This window comes from Rhinoderma darwinii, chromosome 5 (assembly GCF_050947455.1).
Source record: "Rhinoderma darwinii isolate aRhiDar2 chromosome 5, aRhiDar2.hap1, whole genome shotgun sequence".
In the NCBI taxonomy this organism is placed as follows: domain Eukaryota; kingdom Metazoa; phylum Chordata; class Amphibia; order Anura; family Rhinodermatidae; genus Rhinoderma; species Rhinoderma darwinii.
This window is the reverse complement of record NC_134691.1, coordinates 278,622,693-278,645,315: the sequence shown is the minus strand read 5'-3', so window position 1 is coordinate 278,645,315 and position 22,623 is coordinate 278,622,693.

Genomic DNA, 22,623 nt, shown 5'->3' with positions numbered 1-22,623 from the left:
GCCCTTTAAGGCCGGGCACGAGCATGCGCGCGAACCCTACGGGACACAGCCGAACGGAGCGGAAGTGAGCGCTGGCGTCTCCTAGGTAGGAGATGGGGACCAGCGCTCACAGATCGATGGCTGCGGGTGTCGGGAGGTAAGTAAACCCAATGGCCCGCGGCCATGGACGCTACACATGTGACTCTCTTGAGTCATAAAATAATCCATCCCTATGGAATGTGACAGTCACACGACAGCTATAATTACAGCTGGCACACTGCATAAAGTCACTGTGCAGACTCAGCCTAAGGCTTAGGCTACACACAGATTTCTGGACAGCTGTGATAACAAATGTTCCATGACAGCTGCAGTCCATAAGAATACATGTACATAAATGTTTTCATAAAATTTTCAGTTAATTGCAGTGTAACAAATATATCAATATAAACATATAGGGTGAGAAAGTCACATGCAAGTTGTGCTTGAAGCTTTTGCACACAAGTTGGATAAAAATTGCTAATGAAACTGTTGCAGCCAGTGGTGGATTAAGTAGACCATAGGCCCTGGGCTATTCTCCAAACTTGACCCCTTCACCAGCACTGCTGCCCTGCCGCGCCGTGTGCTAGCATTGCTGTGCTATCATTGAAAAATAGGTGTTACGATTCCCCTGACAAGGGGAATGGTAACACCCATTTGTCTATTAGTCCTGGACTACACAAAGACTTTTTGTGGAATACAAGGATTTCCTATAATAGACATGTCGGGAGAAGTGACAGATTCTCTATAAATCCAGTGACTCACAGGTGACATCTTCTCAGATTGTAGTCATTCTTTTTCTCTTTTCTTTTCCTTCTGGTCCAGAGCTCATGACGAATTGGCCACGACCCATTTCTGCAGAATTTTTCTTTAGCTCTTCACTTTTTCAACATTTACACACCTATAAACGAAGAAAAACTTCTCATGGTGCCACACACTATGCACCTAAATATAATAGCACCATACACTATGTCGCTGAAAATAATAGCACCATACACTGCAACCCTGAATATAATAATACCGTACGCTATGTCCCTGAATACAATTGTGTTAAACACTGTAAAGTAAAGCACCACACACAGTGCTCTCTGTCGAAAGTGCCACTCACAATGCCCCCTGTAGATTGCACCACTCACAGTGCCCCCTGTAGATAGTGCCCCTCAGAGCCCCATGTAGATAGTGCCCCTCAGAGCCCCTGTAGATGGTGCCCCTCAGTGACCCCTGTAGATAGTGTCCCCTTAGAGCCCCCTGTAGATAGTGCTCCCATAGAGCCCCCTGTAGATAGTGCCACAATGTCCCAGGTAGATAGTGCCTCACACCCCCTGTAGATAGTGCCACACCCCTGCGTAGATCACAGTGCTGCACCCCCTGTAGATATTGCCTCACATTCCCTTGTAGATACTGCCACACCCACTGTAGATTGTGCCACAGTACCCCCTGTAGATAGTGTCACCCAGCCCCCTATAGATAGTGCGACACATAGTGTCAAACACCTCCCTGTAGATAGTGCCACTCCCCCCTGTTACTAGTGCCACACCCCCTGTACATAGTGCTACAGTACCCCACCTGTAAATAGTGCCTCAGTATCCCCTGTACATAGTGACACACAGCCCCCTGTAGATAGTGCAACACAGCCCCCTGTAGACAATGTCATGGTACCATCCTGTAGATAGAGCCACAGTACCCCCTGTAGATAGTGCCACACACCCCCTGTAGATAGTGTCACACCCCCTGTAGATAGTGCCACCGTACCCCCTGTAGATAGTGCCACACACACAGCCCCATAGATAGCGCCACCTCCCGCTGTAGATAGTGCCACACAGCTCCCTGTAGATAGTGACATACACCCCCTGTATATAACACCACACTGCCCCCCTGTAGATAGTGCCAAACTCACCTGTCCTTGTTCCCACACCATCCTCTTCTCCAACGATGCAGGCCTGGTCTATTCTGACCAGGCCTCATCCAGCGAAGCAACGCAGGCAGCGCGATGAAATCAGCGATGACGTCTGCATCACAAACAAACGCCGATTGGTGGGGGGATTCACAATGCAAAGGATGTCTGAGCAGTAGGAGCACTCTATTACTGATAGATCTTGACAAAATAGGGCAGAGGTTAGTCCATGAACATGAAGCATACTTGGCAAAATGATTCCCCACTACAGTCAAAGAAGAGCACCATCTGAATGAAGCAAATTGCTTGGCTCATCTCAAGTGCAATGCAAATAAAGAATACGTAGCACTAAATAATTGTGTTCAAGTAAGTTTAGCATTTTTCATATTATATTTTGTAAAAATAATTAATCAAAGTAGATGTTATTAGGCTTTTTTAATTGATCAGTAGAAATGACCCCCTAATGTCAAACACATTTCTTGAACATGATCCACTTCAAAAATAGTTGCACTTAGAAAAAAAATGAATGCATAATTCTTCACCTGCATGACTAAGACATATCTAAATCAACATTGGAACTGGCATACACCAAACATATTCATAGGTCCCCATACACCTGACAAAAGAGGAGTGCCCTTTGGCAACTGTCGGGCTGGTGTACATCAGTATACCTTCTTTTTTGCTGTATGGAATAGTGCAGTCAACTACAATTTTCCCTACAGAGGTATCCAGCAGAAAAACGTATACAATATACTTTTTTTTTTTTTACAATCAAAGCTTGGGGGCAACATATGCTACTGCATGCCTATACAGTAGCTTACTTCGAGGCTTACGTCGGTGGTATACGTGAAGCTCTGATGGACACTGCGAATAGGCCCTTAAAGGTTAGATACAAGAAAATGTTAAAGTTGTGGAACATCCCATGGAGTATAGTTAAATGCATTGTCCACAAATTATTTTTGTACAGTGGTAATAAAGCATTACACAGTTTTTAATGACATCCATGAACTGACTATGTAATACACCATGAATGAGAGACCACCATCTATCAGCACGCCTTTTCACGTTGGTCACTAAGAAGCCTTAGGCTAGGCCGTCGCCTTTTCACGTTGGCCCAGTCTTAGTCCTGCACGGGTGTCCCGTGCAGGCTGGAGCCTGGGGCTCTGCTGTCTGCTGACAGCTGGGCTCCTGCTCCAATACCCGCGATTGAAGTTTACTTCGATCGCGGCCGTTTAACCTGTTAAATGCCGCCGTCAATAGCGACCGCGGCATTTAGCTTGTTTACAGAGGAAGTGAGTTCCCTCTGTCACCCATCGGCGGCCCGCAAATGCAATCGCGGGTCTCCGATGGGGTGTCATGGCAGCCGGGGGCTTGATAAAAGCCACCAGGTCTGCCCTGGACATATGCCTATTAGGACGTGCCGGAGGCAATAATTACACTGACAGGCAATAATGCTCTGGTATACGAAGTATAACAAAGCATTATAGCAGCGATCTGAAGCAGCGATAGCAGCGATCGCACAGTAAAGTCCCCTAGTGGGACTAATAAAATAAGTAATAAATGTGAAATAAAGATTAATAATAAAAATTACAGTAAAAAAAAGAAATAAAACCGTTTTATTTAGTAAAAGTGTAAAAAATAAATAAAAGTACACATATATGGTATCGCCATGACCGTAATGACTCAATTAATAAAGTTAGTATGTAATTTAAACCGCAAGTTGAACACCGTAAAAAAAAAACGCAAAAAACAATGGCGAAATTGCAATTTTTCCCATTGCCCCTCAAAAAAGTCAGAATAAAAATGAATCAATAAGTCCCATGCACCCCAAAACAGTACCAATCAAAACTACGTCTCGTCTCGCAAAAAACAAGCCCAAAAAATCACTACATTGATGGAAAAATAAAAAAGTTACGCCTCTTGGAAAGCAACGATGCAAAAACAAATAATTTTAGTTCAAAAGTGTTTTTATTGTTCAAAAGTCGTAAAACATAAAAAACCTATACATATGTGGTATCTTCGTACCGACCCATAGAATAAAGGTAACATGTTATTTACGCCACACAGTGAACGGCGTCAATTTAAAACGCATATAACAATAGTTTTTTATAATCCCCCCAAAAAAAGTTAATAAAAGTTAATAAAAAAATTATATGTACCCTAAAATGGTGCTATTAAAAAGTACAACTAATCCTGCAAAAAACAAGTCCTCATACAGCTATTTCGATGGAAAAATAAAAAAGTTATAGCTCTTTGAATGCGACTATAGAAAAACGAATAAAATAGCTTGGTCATTAAGGCCTAAAATGGGCTGGTCACTAAGGGGTTAACTTAGAATTCCTTATTAGGGTATCTGAAAGTGGGTATTGTCTAAACCAGATAAAATTATTAAGTTATTCAAAAAGATATAAAGAATATGATACTAACTTTTTTGCTGAATGGTCTTGATTATTAGAATTTCTAAATTCGCCATCCCACCATAAAGTATAGTGGTGGTAATAGAGGAAAACTTGCTGAAGTCTGCAAGAGAACTGTGAGATGCATTTATATCTGGGCTTGAAATAAGCTGTTCACTCACAAATTTTTAAAAGGTTTTGCAAGAAAGATTGGGGAAAATTGCAGTGCCCACAAGTTTCAGTCTGATAGAGTCTTAACCAAACATAAAACTATACTTTCTGCCAAAATGGGTCTATTAAATGTTGTGTTGAAGGGGGGTGAGATCAAATTTAAAATCACTTTACTGACATTTGTTTTCATCAATGAAAAAAAACCAAACCTAAATCAAGCGTTACTACTTTTTCTAGATATTGTAACGTTCCTGCATTGCCCCAAGAAAAGTGTAAAGTAGTTTTTATTTTATTTTTTCAAATTCTGATTTTTATTTGAATTTAAGCAAAATACAAATACACTAAAACACAGAGAACTGTGACAGACTGACACAACAGTAGTCAGAGATAATAATCCAACAGAAGGTACAAAACAAAGGGAACAATCAAATAGACATATTCATGATAGGAGCACCATTATTGAGAACTAAATACATCATCAGAGACATGACATAGCAAATGCATGCAATGAAAGAAGAGTTCATTATTCTGCTCCAGGCTAGGACAAACAAGACATTTGGGAATGTGGGGGTGGGGGAGGAAAAAAAGTGGTGATGGGGAGGGGGAAATAGGGAAAATATTCTCTTTATGATTTGGGCTCTGCATGCCACCACATTGGATTTGAAATGAAACAACTGAGATGCAATTGAAGTGTAGACTTTCAGGTTTAATTCAAGGGGTTGGACAAAAATATCCTGTGAAACATTTAGGAATTGCAACCATTTTTCTACACAGCCTCCTCATTTCAGGGTCTCAAAAATAATTGGACAAATTAACATTACCATAAATAAAATGTTATTTTATTTTTTTAAATACTTTGTAGAGAATCATTTGCAGGCAATGACTGCCTGAAGTCTGGAACCCATAGACCTCACCAAACGCTGGCTTTCCTCCTTTGTGATGCTTTGCCAGGCCTTTACTGTGGCTGTGTTCAGTTGTTGCTTGTTTGTGGGTCTTTCTGCCTTAAGTTTTGTCTTAAGCAAGTGAAATGCATGCTCGATCGGATTGAGATCTGGTCATTGACTTGGCCATTGCAGAATATTCAATTTCTTTGCCTTAAAAAAGCCATGGGTTGCTTTCGCAGTATGTTTTGGGTCATTGTCCATCTGTACTGTGAAGCGACGTCCAAGCAACCTTGCTGCATTTGGTTGAATCTGAGCATAAAGTATATCCCTGAACACTTCAGAATTCATCCAGCTTCTTCTGTCTTCAGTCATATTATCAATATACAGCCATGCATGCCCATGCCATCACACTGCCTCCACCATGTTTTACAGAGGATGTGGTGTGCTTTGGAACATGAGCCGTTCCAAGCCTTCTCCAAACTTTCTTCCACCCACCATTCTGGTACAGGTTGATCTTAGTTTCATCTGTACAAATAATGCTGTTCCGGAACTGGGCTGGCTTCTTTAGATGATGTTTGGCAAAGTCTAATCTGGCCTTTCCATTTTTGAGGCTGATTAATGGTTTGCCCCTTGTGATGAACTGGTGTATTTGATCTCATAAGGTCTTCTCTTCATAGTAGACTTAGATACTGATACACCTACTTCCAGGAGAGTGTTCTTCACTTGGGTAGATGTTGTGAAGGGGGTTTTCTTCACCATGGAAAAGATTCTGCGATAATCCACCACTGTTGTCTTCCGTGGACGTCCAGGCCTTTTCGAGTTCACGAGATCACCAGTGCGCTTTTTTTTTTTTCAAAATGTACCAAACTGTTGATTTGACCACTCCTAACATTTGTGCTATCTCTCTCAAGGATTTCTTAATTTTTCAGCATAACGATGGTCTGTTTCACTTTCATTGAGAGCTCCTTTGAACTCATGTTGTGGGTTCACAGCAACAGCTTCCAAATGCAAATGCCACACCTGTAATCAACTCCAGACCTTTTAATTGATGCTTAACTGATGATGGATTAACGAGGGAATAGCCCATTCAGCCCATTATATAGGTTTTAGATAATTATCCAATTACCTTTGGTCCCAGCTACATATTAAAGAGCTGTAATTCCTAAAACCTTCCTCAAATTAGGATGTGAATACCCTCAAATTGAAGCTAAGAGTCTGCACTTTAAGCCCATATTGATTATATAACTGTATATTCAATATGTTTTGGTAAACAGTTAAAATGCCAAAACTTGTGTCACTCTACAAATAATTATGGACCTAACTGTATATCACAAGATGGAAGCACATGTCAAATGGAACAGAAAAACGTGTCTCACAATATCTGAACCCGAGGTAAAAAAGAGTGTAAGAACATGGAAATGCTAGATAATACCAGTTATAACATATCTAAATCTGAGTAGAATACAAATAATGCATCCCAAAATTAATCATGTGAAGATAACAGGCTGGGTGCAGGCCAGTAAAATAATCCTTGATAGCATAAAGCATGCAGCCAGACTGTGATGCCTTGTCAATGATATAAATAACGTGGACTATATATGAAAGTAAAGCCACAAAGATACAAATAACTACTACAAAGTATATCCTAGACTGTGCAAAAGGAAAAATAAACATAACTCAAGAACCGAGGCACATAGTAAGCATGGATGACATACCATTGGCCATGATGGAGGTGAGGGAAGAGACAAAGGAGAGCACCACAGGAAACGCCTCGATGCGCGTTTCTTCTTCGTCTTTATCAGGAGGCTACAGATTAAAATAACCAGGGTATTTAAAAGAGAGAGGTGATGAGCCTTCGACGCAGCACCTGGGCAACAGGCAACAATGGGGAGGGCGGCCCCACTATGATGGACCCTACGACATCCCCAAGTGCCGCGACAAGCGTCGTGACCTGACGCTATGATGTCCATAGGGTGTCACACGGCAGTGGCCATGGCAACACTGATGCTAGGTGGCACCAGGGGATGCGATGGGATCAGCACATGCGTGGTTTGTGCCAGACAGTGAAGCATATATGAGGATATACCGGTAACCTGGCAAGAGCGTCTATGGACCCTGACCAGAATTCTTGAAGGGCTGAGCAAGCCCTAAATATATGTATGAGAGTTCCTATGAGGACGAGGGATAAATTGAGTGAAGCCTTTTTGGTACATAATACCAGTGGGACATGAGCTTGTACCCAGCCTCCCGGTATCTGCTAGCGATGCAGGACTTGTGAGTATAGAGACGTGTGCATCTTTTCTGTTCTGGGGAAAAGGAAGTCTGTAAGACCGCTTCCCGTTTAGCCAAAAATGTGGGGGTCATAGTCTTCCGGAGTGGAGGCCAGGAGAGAATAAGAAGATGATAGAGTGTCGACACGGACCCGAAGAGGAGCAAAGAGTATTGAACGAGGTTTTGGTTTGGGAGTAAACTTCAGGCGCCAAAGAGGCAAGGAAGTGAGATAGTTGCATGCACCTCCAAGGGTCTAAAATAGGGAGATCTGGGACAGTAGCAAGGTCCAAGTTGGTCTACCAGCATTCTCTAGAGAGAAAGTGGCATGCTCGGGAGGATCCTCTAGGGTGCAAGGAATGGATTAGGGGATCTGAGTGGCCCGGCGGGAGGGCTGGATTGCCAAGGATGGGAAATAGCGGAGATAGAGAAGGGGAAATGTGGGTATGTGAAAAAAATAGGGTGACTTGAAGGGTGGGCCCTATTGTGGGGTGGGACAAAAGATGATGGGACTGGGGAAGAGTCGCAAATTAGTCTTAAGAAATTGTTTCTTTCTGAAATTTTTTTAAATCTTTGTGATTCCTATTTACATACTTCATTGAAGCCAGGAATTTAAATAACTATGACAGCAGATCATTGAAATTTTCTTATATATATTTTCGAAAGTTTGTTTGAAGCACGATTTTTCATTGGTTTAAAATCAGGGAATAGCTATTTTTGATTGGACACGCGTTCACCAGGTAACGGATTGCACTGACAGGCTCCGCCCCCTATTGATGACGTGGCAGCCCATAAATAATTACATCATTCCTCGCTGAATTGCCTAACACAGCAGCACTACGATGTTGGCCACAGCGGGTTTACACAGAGGCAGGACAGTTGTCCTGTCTCGTATAATTGAGGGACTAAAATGCATGGAGAAGCAATGAGCGATTGAGGGACTAAAATGCAGGGAGAAGCAATGAGCGATGGAGGGACTAATGGTAAAGATGAGGAGCGAGGAAAAATGATGCCAAATGGGCATGAATCAGAAGTTCCCGCCCCTCATCCACCACCTCGTAGTTTAGTCTAGGAGCACTGGCTTAGGACTTTTATTTCCTAAAGGGAATACATTTTTTTGATCATGTGATCATAGTGTTAAGGATATTTAATGGTGCTTCCAATAATATTGGGTCCGGTGTCACCAGTATTCCACCCGTACTTACAGACCCGTTTTCTCTGCACTAAGCGGCAGCCCCTTCTCTCTATCAGTGCTGGAAAGAGAGAAGGGGTAGCCCTTTCGGGCAGAGTTTCCACAGCGATTGAAAGTAAAAGAAGTTCATACGTACCGTTGTCTTGGTGACGCGTCCCTCTTGACATCCAGTCCAACCTCCTTGGATGATTCGGCAGTCCATGTGACCGCTGCAGCCTGTGATTGGCTGCAGCAGTCACATGGGATGAAACGTCATCCCGGGAGGCCGGACTGGAGGAAGAAGAACTTTTAATACTCTCTAATTATTATGCGGGTTGTGCTCCCATATAAAGTATGGGAGCACGGTCCGTAAAAAGCAAAAACAGGACATCTTTTGCGGAGCCCTTCTATGGCACGGACACATTCCTGTAAATATACAGGAAGGTGTCCATGGGCAATAGAAGTGAATGAGTCCATAATTACAGACGAATTCTACGGTCATTTGCATGGGGCCTTACAACACATAATTGGGTATTTAAATAGTGAGCTTTACTCCATCTATACCGTAAGTCAACCTCCCGAGCAACGCCGGGTATAAAAGCTAGTTTCTTATATTCACACTGTAATGTCGGGGTAGGGAGACAGACAGGTGAGCCCTAATCTACCCGCCACTCAGTCCCTGCCTTCTTGCGCGGCCCGTTCTAGGCGACGGCGTACAAATGGGCGACGGTCCCTATGCTCAATAAGTGCACGACAGACAAACAGACAAGGGTACACAGAAGCTAAGGGAAATGGGGCAGTTGCCCACGGCAACACCGTGAGCAACAAGAGTAGTGAACGAGCCGAGTCAAACCAGGAGTATACGAGGTACCAAACGCATAGCATGAGAGTAGTCAGTAAAGCCAGGGCCAATTTGAAGCAGAGGTCAATAGTACTAGCTGGAACAGCAGAGCCAGGAAACCAGACAGAATCACAGGCAAAGGAAGAGCAGGAAATGAAGGTATAAATAGACCGAGGGCGGGAGCTAGCTCCGTCTGGCCAGGCTGTGATAGATTCTCCCACTCTTCAGCCTACCCGCCTGAGTGGTAGCAGATCGAGTCACTCTATCAGACCAAGGAGCAGATGCAGACTGATTACCCACTGGCGTTGACACAGAAGCTGTGTCTGGCAGATCCTTTACATTACCCCCCCCCTTTTATGAGTGGCCACTGGACCCTTCCTAGGTGGACCTGGCTTATTGGGGAACCGAAGATGGAACCTCCTGAGCAATACCCCAGCGTGAACATCCCGGGCGGGTACCCAAGTCCTCTCCTCAGGCCCGTATCCTCTCCAATGGACCAGGTACTGGAGGGAGCCTTGGACCATCCTGCTATCCTCAATCTTGGCCACCTCTAATTCTAACCCTTCAGGGGTGAGAAGTGGGACCGGAGGTTTCCTCGAAGTAGCCAAGGATGGGGAGCAGCGTTTCAGGAGGGAGGCATGAAACACGTCGTGTATTTCAAAAGACGGGGGTAACTCCAGCCAGAAGGAGACAGGGTTAAGGACCTCAATGACCTTTTTAAAGATAGCCACACCAGATCCATGACCACAAACAATGGTTTAGCAGAACGTCTTCTATCTGCCCGAGTCTTTTGTATGCGCTGGGCCCAGACTGTGCACAGTTCCCGATGAACTACATCTACCTCGGGATTGTTGGAACCACCAGGTGAAACGGAGGAGAACCGTGGATTAAACCCAAAATTACAGAAAAAGGGGGAGACCCCTGACGAGTTACTGACCCGGTTATTAAGGGAAAATTCAGCGAGGGGAATGAAGGAGACCCAATCATATTGACAGTCGGAGATAAAACACCTTAAATATTGTTCTAGAGACTGATTAGTCCTCTCAGTTTGGCCATTAGTTTCAGGATGGAAGGCCGAGGAGAAGGACAGATCAATCTCCAACTTTTTACAAAAAGCTCTCCAAAACAATGAAACAAATTGTACCCCTCTGTCAGAAACAATATTGACAGGAACCCCATGGAGACACAGGATGTGTTTGATAAACAAGGTAGCTAACGTCTTGGCATTGGGTAGTTTCTTGAGGGGCACAAAGTGGCACATCTTACTGAAGCGGTCTACTACAACCCACACCACCGATTTGCCTTGGGATGGAGGCAGATCGGTGATAAAATGGAGATATGGGTCCAAGGTCTCTGGAGAATGGGCAAAGAACATAGTAAGCCCGCTGGTCGGGACCTGGGAGTCTTGGACCTAGCACAAATCTCACAAGCGGCGACGTAGGCCTTAACGTCAAATGACTGGACCGCCTCCGGAGGCCAGTGGAGGAGATCAGCACCTTTGCGAGTAAGATCCGTAAGAGGCTTAGTGATGACCGAGAAGTTAGCAATAAATCTCCTGTAATGATTAGCAAACCCCAGGAAGCACTGTAACGCCTTCAGGGAGGCAGGTTGGACCCATTCAGCCACAGCATGAACCTTGGCAGGGTCCATGCGGAATTCATTAGGAGTGAGGATTTGACCCAAAAATGGTATCTGCTGTACCCCAAACACACATTTTTCGGATTTAGCAAAGAGTTTGTTTTCCCGAAGGGCCTGGAGCACCTTCCTGACATGCTCAATGTGGGAGGACCAGTCCTTGGAAAACACAAGTATGTCATCAAGGTACACTACAAAAATTACCCCCAGTTAGTCTCTTAAAATCTCATTTATGAAATTCTGGAAGACCGCGGGAGCATTACACAACTCAAAGGGCATGACGAGGTATTCGAAATGACCTTCGGGTGTGTTAAACGCAGTCTTCCACTCATCCCCTTCTCTGATTCGGATAAGGTTATATGCCCCCCGAAGATCAAACTTAGAGAACCATTGGGCCCCCTGAACCTGGTTGAAGAGATCAGGAATCAAAGGAAGGGGATAATGGTTCCTTACAGTGACCTTATTCAAGTTTCGGTAATCGATGCACGGCCTAAGACCACCATCTTTCTTTCCTACGAAGAAGAAGCCAGCACCTACCGGAGAAATAGAGGGGCGAATATAACCCTTGCTCAGGCTTTCCTGGGTATATTCTCTCATGGCCTCACGTTCGGGACAAGAGAGATTAAAAATCCTACCCTTAGGGAGCTTAGCTCCTGGTACCAAATCGATTGCGCAATCGTATTCTCTATGAGGAGGTAACACTTCGTAGGCCTTTTTAGAAAAAACATCAGCGAAGTCCTGAATAAACTCAGGTAGAGTGTTCACCTCCTCAGGGAAAGAAATAAAATGAACAGATAAACATGACGTGATGCATTCATTACCCCATTTGGTAAGATCCCCAGTATTCCAGTTAAATGTGGGATTATGCATCTGCAACCAGCGAAGGCCTAAAACCAAATCATACGATAAGCCCTGCATCACCAGTACAGAGCACTGCTCCAAATGAATGGAGCCAACAATGAGTTCAAAAACAGGGGTATGCTGCGTAAATAACCATTAGCAAGTGGAGTGGAGTTGATACCCACTACCGGGACAGGTTTAGGCAAATCAATCAATGGCATAGCTAGAGACATAGCAAATTCCACAGAGATAATATTAGCAGAAGACCCTGAATCCACGAAGGCGCTGCCGGTGGCAGACCTACCCTCAAAAGAGACCTGAAAGGGAAGCAAGATCTTATTAGGTTTCATATTTACGGGAAATACCTGTGCGCCCAAGCGACCTCCCCGATGGTCACTTAGGCGCGGAAATTTTCCGGCTGCTTATTCTTACGCTTTGGACAGTGCTTCACTTGCTGCTTGTCATCTCCACAGTAGAAGCAGAGACCATTCTTCCTGCGCAGCTCTCTACGTTGTTGGGGAGACACAGAGGCCCCCGAGTTGCATTGGTTCATTCGAGATCCGTGGAAGAACGAAGCAACGGAAACTCGGGAGCCATCATGGGGGAGTCAGAAGAGAGGTCACAAAAACGTTCAAGTCGTCATTCCCTGAGACGTCGGTCAAGACGTACCGCTAAAGCCATAACCTGATCTAGAGAGTCAGAAGAGGGATAGCTAACATAATAGGTCTTTCAGGGCGTTCGACAGACCCAATCTAAACTGGCACATCAAGGCAGGGTCATTCCACCGAGAAGCTACGCACCACTTCCTAAAGTCAGAACAGTACTCCTCAACAGGTCTCTTACCCTGATGTAAGGTCACCAGCTGACTCTCTGCAAAGGCAGTCTTGTCAGTCTCGTGATAGATGAGCCCGATAGCAGAAAAAAAAGATCAACAGAGGAAAGTTCAGGGGCTTCAGGAGCCAAGGAGAAGGCCCATTCTTGGGGGCCGACCTGGAGCCGGGACATAATTATACCCACTCGCTGGCTCTCAGAACCTGAGGAGTGGGGTCTTAATCGGAAATAGAGCCTACAACTCTCCCAAAAGGAGAAAAAAGTCTTCCGGTCCCCTGAGAACCGGTCAGGCAACTTGAGGTGGGGTTCAAGAGGTGAGGTGGAGGGCACTACCTGGTTAGCATTACGCTGGTTGCACCTCTGAGCCAGGGCTTGGACCTGTAGGTAGAGACCCTGGATTTGCTGAGCCAGGGTCTCAAGGGGGTCCATAGTTATGTAGGAACCAGGGTAGAAAAGGTATATGGGCATGTGATTATGTAATGTCGGGGGAGGGAGACAGACAGCTGAGCCCTGATCTACCCGCCACTCAGTCCCTGCCTACTTGCATGGCCCGTCCTAGGCGACGGCGTACAATTGGGCGACGGTCCCTATGCTCAATAAGTGCACGACAGACAAACAGACAAGGGTACACAGAAGCTAAGGGAAATGGGGCAGTTGCCCACGGCAACACCGTGAGCAACAAGAGTAGTGAACGAGCCGAGTCAAACCAGGAGTGTACGAGGTACCAAACGCAGAGCAGGAGAGTAGTCAGTAAAGCCAGGGTCAATTTGAAGCAGAGGTCAATAGTACTAGCAGGAACAGCAGAGCTAGGAAACCAGACAGAAAACAGGCAAAGGAAGAGCAGGAAATGAAGGTATAAACAGACCGAGGGCGGGAGCTAGCTCCGTCTGGCCAGGCTGTGATAGGTTCTCCCACTCCTCAGCCTACCAGTCTGAGTGGTATATGATCGAGTCACTCTATCAGACCTAGGGACAGGTGCAGACTGATTACCCACATGCGTCGACACAGAAGCTGTGTCTGGTAGATCCTTTTTCACACACATTCAAACAGAATATAAACCTCTGTCAATTGTAATATACGCAATGGATCACGCAAGATAAGGTGTTAAGGCAGAATTTCCAGTGATTGGCGGGACAATGTTTATACTGTATCTGAAGCTCATTTGTCTCTCCAATGAGCTGTTGCATTTGTGTGCCAGTAGATGATCTAGCCATCTTGACGGCAATATTAAAATCCTGGAAGGAATCCTGGAATGTGTTCATCTCAGGAAGCTGTCCCAAATTACTAATGACATGTTCTCAGTGCAGTGGCTTGCCACAAAGTTATCCCAATTATCTATTTGTGGGTGACACTAAACTTAGAATTTTAACAATAGTTATAGATAAAAGTTTAGTATGTCCTAAATTAATTCACAATATTGATCGAATTAACATAATTTAAGATATACATAAAATGTATATAATGTGTATAAAATGTGTATATAGTATATACAGGGGTGGGCTAACTGGATCACTATATACAGGGGTGGACTATATGTACAGGGGGACTATATACAGGGGTGGGCTTTCTCTGGAGCACTATAGGGGGAGCTATTTGTGGGATACTATATACAGGGGTGGGCTATATCTACAGGGGGACTATATACAGGGGTGGGTTATCTGGAGCACTATATACAGGGGTGGACTATCTAGTGGAGCACTATATACAGGGGTGGACTATATGTACAAGGGGGCTATTTACAGGGGTGGGCTATCTGTGAAACACTATATACAAGTGTGGACTATATGTGGAGCACTATATACAGGGGTGGACTATATGTGCAGCACTATATACAGGTGTGGGCTATATCTACAGGGGGGCTACATACAGGGTTGGGCTATCTGTGGAGCACTATATACAGGGGTAGGCTATATCTACAGGGGGGCTATATACAGGGGTGGGCTATATCTACAGGGGGCTATATACAGGGGTGGGCTATCTGTGGAGCACTATATACAGCTTTGGGCTATATCTACAGGGGGCTATATATAGGGTTGGGCTATATGTGGAGCACTATATACAGGACTGGGCTATATCTACAGGGGGCTATATACAGGGGTGGGCTTTCTGTAGAGCACTATAGGGGAGTTATTTATGGGACACTATATACAGGGGTGGGCTATATGGGGACACTATCTACAGGGGGCTCTATGGCAGACACTATCTACAGGGGGCACAGTGTGTGTGTGTGTGGGACACGGTGTATGGTGCTATTATAAGTAGAGGTGCAGTGTATGGCGCTATTATATTTAGGGGCATAGTGTGTGGTATAATGAGAACTTTATCTTTATTTATAGGTGCAGAAATGTTGGAAAAGTGAGAACCTGAAGACATATGTGCGGCAAACTGCAGAAATGGGCTGTGACCAGGAGAAGTCATCATAGAGGTCTGGACCGGAGGGAGAAAAAGAACTAGAATCTGAGACGTCACCGGTGAGTCACTTAATGTAAATGTTTATTCTGCCTCTAATCAGTAATGTAGTCACTGTATGATCTGCAGTGAGATGATTATGATAGGATTTATTTTTTGTGAAACAGCAACTCCCAGCATATCCTTACCATTTTTCGGGCCATGCTGGGAGCTGTAGTTTTACGCCGTACAAACCTGTACAGCAAGGGTTGCACTAAATTGAGCTGTATTTGTGCTGGTGCTGTATATATGTACTGAGCTTGGTTCTGGTGTTGTGTATAAAACCATATTGCTTGTAAAATGTACAAATGTTTTTATGTTCGAGTTACATAAAAAGAAATGACACGTCGATTGTTAGAGAAAACCAACACGGTGAGGGGGAAGGAGATGTCGGGAAAGAGGTTGGGGGGGGGGGGCGCCAAACTGAATCTTTTTTCCCCCGGGTGCTGGAGAACCTAGCTACGCCTCTGCCGCCCACACAGTTTGATTGACAGCCTTCTCTGTACACACACTGATACAAGGAAGCTGTCAATCACTGTGTGTGGGTGTGGTAAATAGGACTCTCACTCTCACAGGAGTACTGTCCAGATTTGCTCTGCTTTTTACTTATCAGGCTTCAAATCATATAAACCTATATATCACAGAGCTCAGCTTTTCTCCCTCTATCTGATGCTGCTCTCAGATAGAGCTGCATAAATGACCTGACAGGTTATCTTTAATTTAGTTATTCTTTATTTATATACTATCCCTGAAGTTATAGATATACTGTAGATCTGGAAATGTAAAAGTTTTTATTTTATGAAGTCAAAGGGTTTGTTTCATGAAAACAACCCCTTTTTAAATGGAAGGCGGCACGACAATCGGCTGTTGTCTGGTCAGACATTTCTACTGCAGTGGCCACAGCATTACATGGCATCCTTTTAAATGAATGGCCATCCATGTAATGATATCAACAGTGTGAGAATTCTGTCACTTTTGACAAACTCCTGGGAAAATAGACAGTGGGTATCGCTATGGTTGAGATACATCAATGACATTTTCATTTTTTGGAAGGAAATGCGAGAAACTTCTGTTGAATTTACAACGTTCCTAAATTGCAATGACCTGGTTTTATATTTCACCCCCACCCCTGTAATTGACAGATGGCAACTGTTTGCCTTATTGGAATTGACTGTGTTTTAAAAACATGGGAGGGATTGTGGCTTGCAGATTTATTTTTCACAAAGACCACATCCCCAAGCATAAAGCCAAAGCTACACAGGAAGGGTTTACATACAGCAGTATAATTGTTTTGGAGTTGGACAGAGACCAGAACATGAGAATTTATGAGTGGACCAATATACCTGTTCTCCCACTGTCCCCAACATACTATTATAATTTGGACAGTTTTTGGACATTTTGGACAGGTTTAAAGCTTAGAGAGACCTATAAGAAGCACACTGGTGATTTTTCCCCCCCTTCTTTTATTATAAGGACATTCTGTCAAGATGTCTAATGATGTCAGTGTTATCTTGATGTTTTTGTTATTTTGTTAAAATCTGTGGATTCCATGACTTCCGTTGGATCTCCTGTCACTTGCTCGCTTTTCTGTTCAAAGATTCTAAGAAGGGGTCACAATCTCAAAGTGTGACCCACTTACTGCTTGCTGTATGGAATGGCTGGGCGACGTGAATCCACCTAACGATGCAAGAGGGAGCACTTCCTTCACAGAAGAGAAGAGGAGAACATGCTACGAAGATGGCTGCTGATCCGGAAACTTAAGAAGACGCTGGACCGGTAAATGTTGCTGGAATCTGATAATTGACTGTAGTCTTAAGTGTTATTATCAGATTTTGTTCATCTTAGATTAAAAACAAAAGCTTGAGTTCTTCTGTACAGAAAAATTGAAATGCTGGTGAATACGTTTTATACACACTATATACTATTTATTTTACTTGTATACTAGTTTTCAAAGACCACAAAGCAGCTACCACCAAATTTAATATACTGGTTACATCTCATTAATAGATCAAGTATTAAATTATCACTTTTGGGCTGGGTAGATGAGTTTTTCTTTGTTCATTACTGCACATATTTCCCCATGTACCTCTTATGAATTCCAGCAATTAATTTGAATGTGTCCATTTCGGATTATACTTTTAGGCTGTGCGGACTGACTCTTTAGCGAATATCTTATTAGCGGACCCAGTCACACATAGTATGATCCAATTAAACTGGGTATCGTATTCTTCACCATTGTTTTTGCTTTTTTAGTTCCAATTTGTAATAGACTTTTGTTCAGATTGATTTTTTTGCATAAATGAATCCACTAATACTCATTAAGAAACCTACAGGACTCCCGGTTTGCCAATTTTGGTAATATTAGCATTCTTTTGTATCCATGACATATTGTCATTTTTTTTAAGAAGTAACCTATTCTAAATGAGACACATGGCTTACCAGCTGAAGTAGGTTCAATTAATTTTCCCTATACAAGTGCTTTTATACTCGAAGGGCATAGTAGGGAATTGGAGTAGAAAAAGGTCCTTTGTCTCAGCGCCTGCAAATTGTTCCCCAAGAGATGAATCTTCACACAAATGTAAAACATATTTCTAATAGAGCATTCACCGACTGACTGGATAATGCAGCCCAGGATACCGTATATATATGTGATGAAGGATCAAGGCGCTTCAGAACAGGATAATGAGATGATTATGAATATGAAGAACTGCCTTTGACTTCCCGGCTATCCCTTGCTAATTTCCTTAATTAAATTTTTCAATAGGTAATAAAAAAAATCTATTTGTAGGATATGTTTTAATAGTTTATTGTGAACAGATGCTGCATCCACAAATACTCTCGTAATTCAGGAAATAGAAAAAAATCGTAATATTTTAGTTGAATGCAGCATTTTAGTTACAGGTTACAGGTCAGTAAAAATTTGTTTAGTAGGCACTTAATATTTTCTATGAAAACATAATTATGTTGAATATTTATAGCTTAATTCATTATACATTTATGATGCTTTTTGAATAGTTATAGCCATTAAAATGACATGAGCTAGAAATGGCTAAAATGTGCCCGTCCTAAAGGACTAAAATACCAGACCTGATTCGGTAAATCAGAAATTACCCAACAGAGTCTTTTTATTCTTTCCATCATTGTCAGGTGCAGTCCCTGGAAATTCCTTTGTGCCAAATGACAGATCTGCATCCCAAAATTAGTAGCCCAGACAAGTCCACAGCTCAAGGCAAAGATCAATTAGCGATTTGTCTTTTTAACTCATGGCGTTGTAGTCCAAAATTATAAACTTTACAGACTAACCATGAACCATTTAGAAAACAGCTGTCTGAAATACCTAATGTATGGCTACCTTAATGTGGAACTATTAAAATATGGTTATAAACATTTACTATGTTTTTTTTTGTTTTGTTTTTTTAGTCATTTCAATAACCAGACCCTTTGTATACATTTTTAGGCTGGACTCACACATCGCGTCAAAATGCAGTGAACCATTTTTATGTATAAAATTTTGCATTTATAGTATTACAGTTTTTGTCCGTAAAAATAGTAAAAAAAATACGCATTTCCCCATTTTTAATAATTTAATTTAATGATGCATTTAATGATGCATAGTTGACCTAAATTAAAATCTGAAATTGTGTTTGCCATTTTATTATGTTTATTTTGATATATAATTTGTGATGGTTGCAGTATTTCTGGTCAGATTTAAGGCTATGGATATGGTTGATTGTGGTTTTATAATTTAGTTTTTTTATTATAATTTTTTCTTATTCTTTGTACAAGATATCTTCTAAAAGACCATAAAATTCCTTTGAGGTACATTATTATTGATTATATATTTTTTTATACTACAGTTTTTTTTATGTAGTTGCAGAAGCCAAAACAGTCTCATTTATGAGCAGCAAATCATGTATTGGGACATTTATCACAATCAGAGATCATCAGGACCAAGCAGCTCTGATATAGCGAAAGACGCACAGTGATCATGAAACTACTTAGAGTAATATAGAAATCAGCCACTACCCTTTCCAGCATTATGTACATAGCCTTCATTTAGGGCTGTGTATTTAGCGATCAAGGAGGAGGAAGGGGGTTAAACACGGCTTCTCCCTTCTCTCTCAGGTGTCTGGTTGTGAATGACTTTCCACTTTGTGACCACATGATTATTGGTGAAGTCTGTCTCAATGACATTAATCAGTGGGCGGTCATTAACTATGGCTGGATTCACAAATGCCAATATTACAATTGTATCAACCTGGCAGCAGAGAGCATGACTTGGCATCTATGAGCTTTCATCCTCTGAATGTAAACAAGCGTGTTTTTTTTCACTGACAGCAAACTAATATCTTGAAAATGGCGAGGAATTTAAACATAAATTATATTAGAGGTTTGTATAACTTTTTATTTATACAGTGATCAAGCTTTATTAAGCTAAAACCAGAAAAAATTTTAAGGAAATACTGTACAAATCTAAATTTTATCCTGTGTTCATTATTCATTACACTGTAATCTATATTATAAACTGCCACTTCCCTGTAGCACAACAAACTTTACCCAAGTGCATATCACACTCGGTATATTTACACTTCTACCAATATCATCCACAACAACTAATTTGCCCCCTATTAATATATATTATTTATGTCATTATAGTGTAAATGTCTCATTCCAGCCCTAAATCAGTCACTTACAAGTCTTTATACATGTACATGATCCATTGCCGTCCACAATATGTCCCTCTCAGGACCAATTTTGTTATGTGCTTGTTGCACTGCGATGTGTCTGTGATCTATAGGTAATTGAAAGTAATGGTATAGGAGAATTTAATGTAAATACTTGTGCTGTTTTCAATCATGTGTTTTCATACAATTAGGGTTCTCATCATAAATCTGATACATTGAGTTTAATAATGACAGTGTAAAAAAAATATTCATGGTAGGAATAGTCTATAAAACACCTGCTTGTTAGTTTCCATTCAAAACTTTAATATATTCTGGTTTTCAAAGTAGCAAAATGGACTCATAATACTTTAGTTGATTAGGAAATAACCAGAATAACTGATAAATAACAAATACTGTTGACAGTGAAAGAAAACACCATATATTGAGTGTTGGTTGTTTAACATAAAGTTTGAATTATTCTTATTAATAGGAGGAAAAGAATATTGCATACTTAAAATATACCTCTATCATAGAGCATAGACTTTAGGCAGATCACCAAAGTTACTTAAAGGGAACCTGTCATCAGGATTTTACCTGTTGAACTCACACCTCAATGGCCACAGCTGTCCAAAGTTCATTTCCGTTATCCCCTCTCCTAAAGTCCTCCTCTGCTCGTAAACAACGGTCTGCAAAATGTTTGCGCCTTTTATGGTAATACAATTTTAGTGTATTAAGTTGCTTCTTATTCCCACCCCCCACCGCCACCTGTCCTGCCCTGAATGGCGAAATCTCATCTAAAATATTGCGCATGCGCCCTTCATGTATGTAAGGCTGCCCTTCCCTGCTTCGTTCGTCCCTTAAACTATTTAGTGTGCATGCGCCGCTGATAGTACACAGCATCATATTGCACATATTGTGGTGGAAAGGAAAGCAGTACAGTAATAGACGCTTAACCCTGCCCTGCTTTGTCCACTCAGCTGTCATGAGACGGGGGCTGCTTTTTGAGATGGACCGACAGCATATGATGATGACCCACTGAGTGCCGAGCATGCGCTGCAAAATAATGAGAGAACAGCATCTATGGTATCCCAATGCGCAAGAGCGGGATTTTGTGTGCGGTGGAGGGAGAAGAGCTGTCAATCACAAACAAGGAGGCAGAGTTAACTCAGAAACACTGTAGAAATGAAAATATGACTCTTTTCGAATGAAGATATGACACATACAGAGCGGGAACACTAACAAACAGAGTACTAAATCTACAGAGCCTACATAGAAGATAAGAATAGGTTACATAACAATGATTTTTCACCCACTTCCACCAGGTATTGCTGGTTTGATAGGTAAAATGCTGGAGACAGGTTCACTTTAAAAGAGGTTTAAAGTTTAAAGAGGACCTGTCATCTCTCCTGACATGTCTGTGTTAGTAAATACTTGTTTTCCTCAAGAAATAACAATGCTAAAGAATATTTTTTTTTAGAAACTCTGCATTGTGCCATTCCTCTGTTATTCCTCTTGTAAATTGACAACTGGTTCACAATTCTTATTCTTAATAAGGTGTATCCCTACACAGTCTGAGAAATGGTAATTTGCTAAAACAGACATGACAGTAGACAGACAGGTCCTTTTCGATTATGGTCATCAAAGAAGTGCTCAGCGCTCTACAAGAGAAATCTCTGATAACTGTACTGTAACGAGCCATGCACCTGCATGGTAATCACATGACCGGGAAAGGTTCTTAAACTCTAGAAGTTAACAATGAAGGTTCCCACTGATTGACCACAAGCAGAGATCCTGAAAATAGAAAGGAATTTCTAAAGAAAGCATATTAGCAAATTGCTACTTTTCATTATGCAATGTATAAGATACTGGTAATTATAAAACGTCAGTCATAAGGTCAAGCTCGAAAGGCTTTTTAAAAAAATCTTACATGCCATAATGTGACACCTTCCATGGGATTTAAACCAAGAATGTAACCTTAAAAGTCGGCAGTATGGGGATTTTATTGTTTTTTTACTTTGAATAAACTTTCCATAAATTAGATTCCCCGTTTTATCTCGAGAGGCAATGAACTATAGATACTAAAAAGAGATCTGAACTTTTTTGTGACATTTAAGTTATGAATTTAGAGCCATTTAGAAATCACTTGGACACAGACATTTAAACATTTCATCCCCTGTATCATTATCAGAGTGACATGTCCTGATGGGAAATAAATCTGTCATAAATAATAGACACGTCTATGGATTTCTGTAACAAAAGAGCATAAAAAAATCAGATGATATTGACATAACCGCAAATCCTAAATCTACCTTTTGCATAGCCTTCGGGTATTTGCAGGTGCTGTCTAGTGCATAAAGCATTGTTATCAAAACAGCAAACTGGTATTGTGAATAAGTGGAGGCAGCATGTCCAGTGAAGCACGGCAATCACATTAAGCAAAATGAGGACATCTATTGGGTCGTGTAGAAAACATCAAAATATACAATCACCCTAAGCTACTGCAAATCATGCTCAAAAGGCATTGATGAACAGCTTTGTACCAACGGAAACACTTTGCCTTGATAA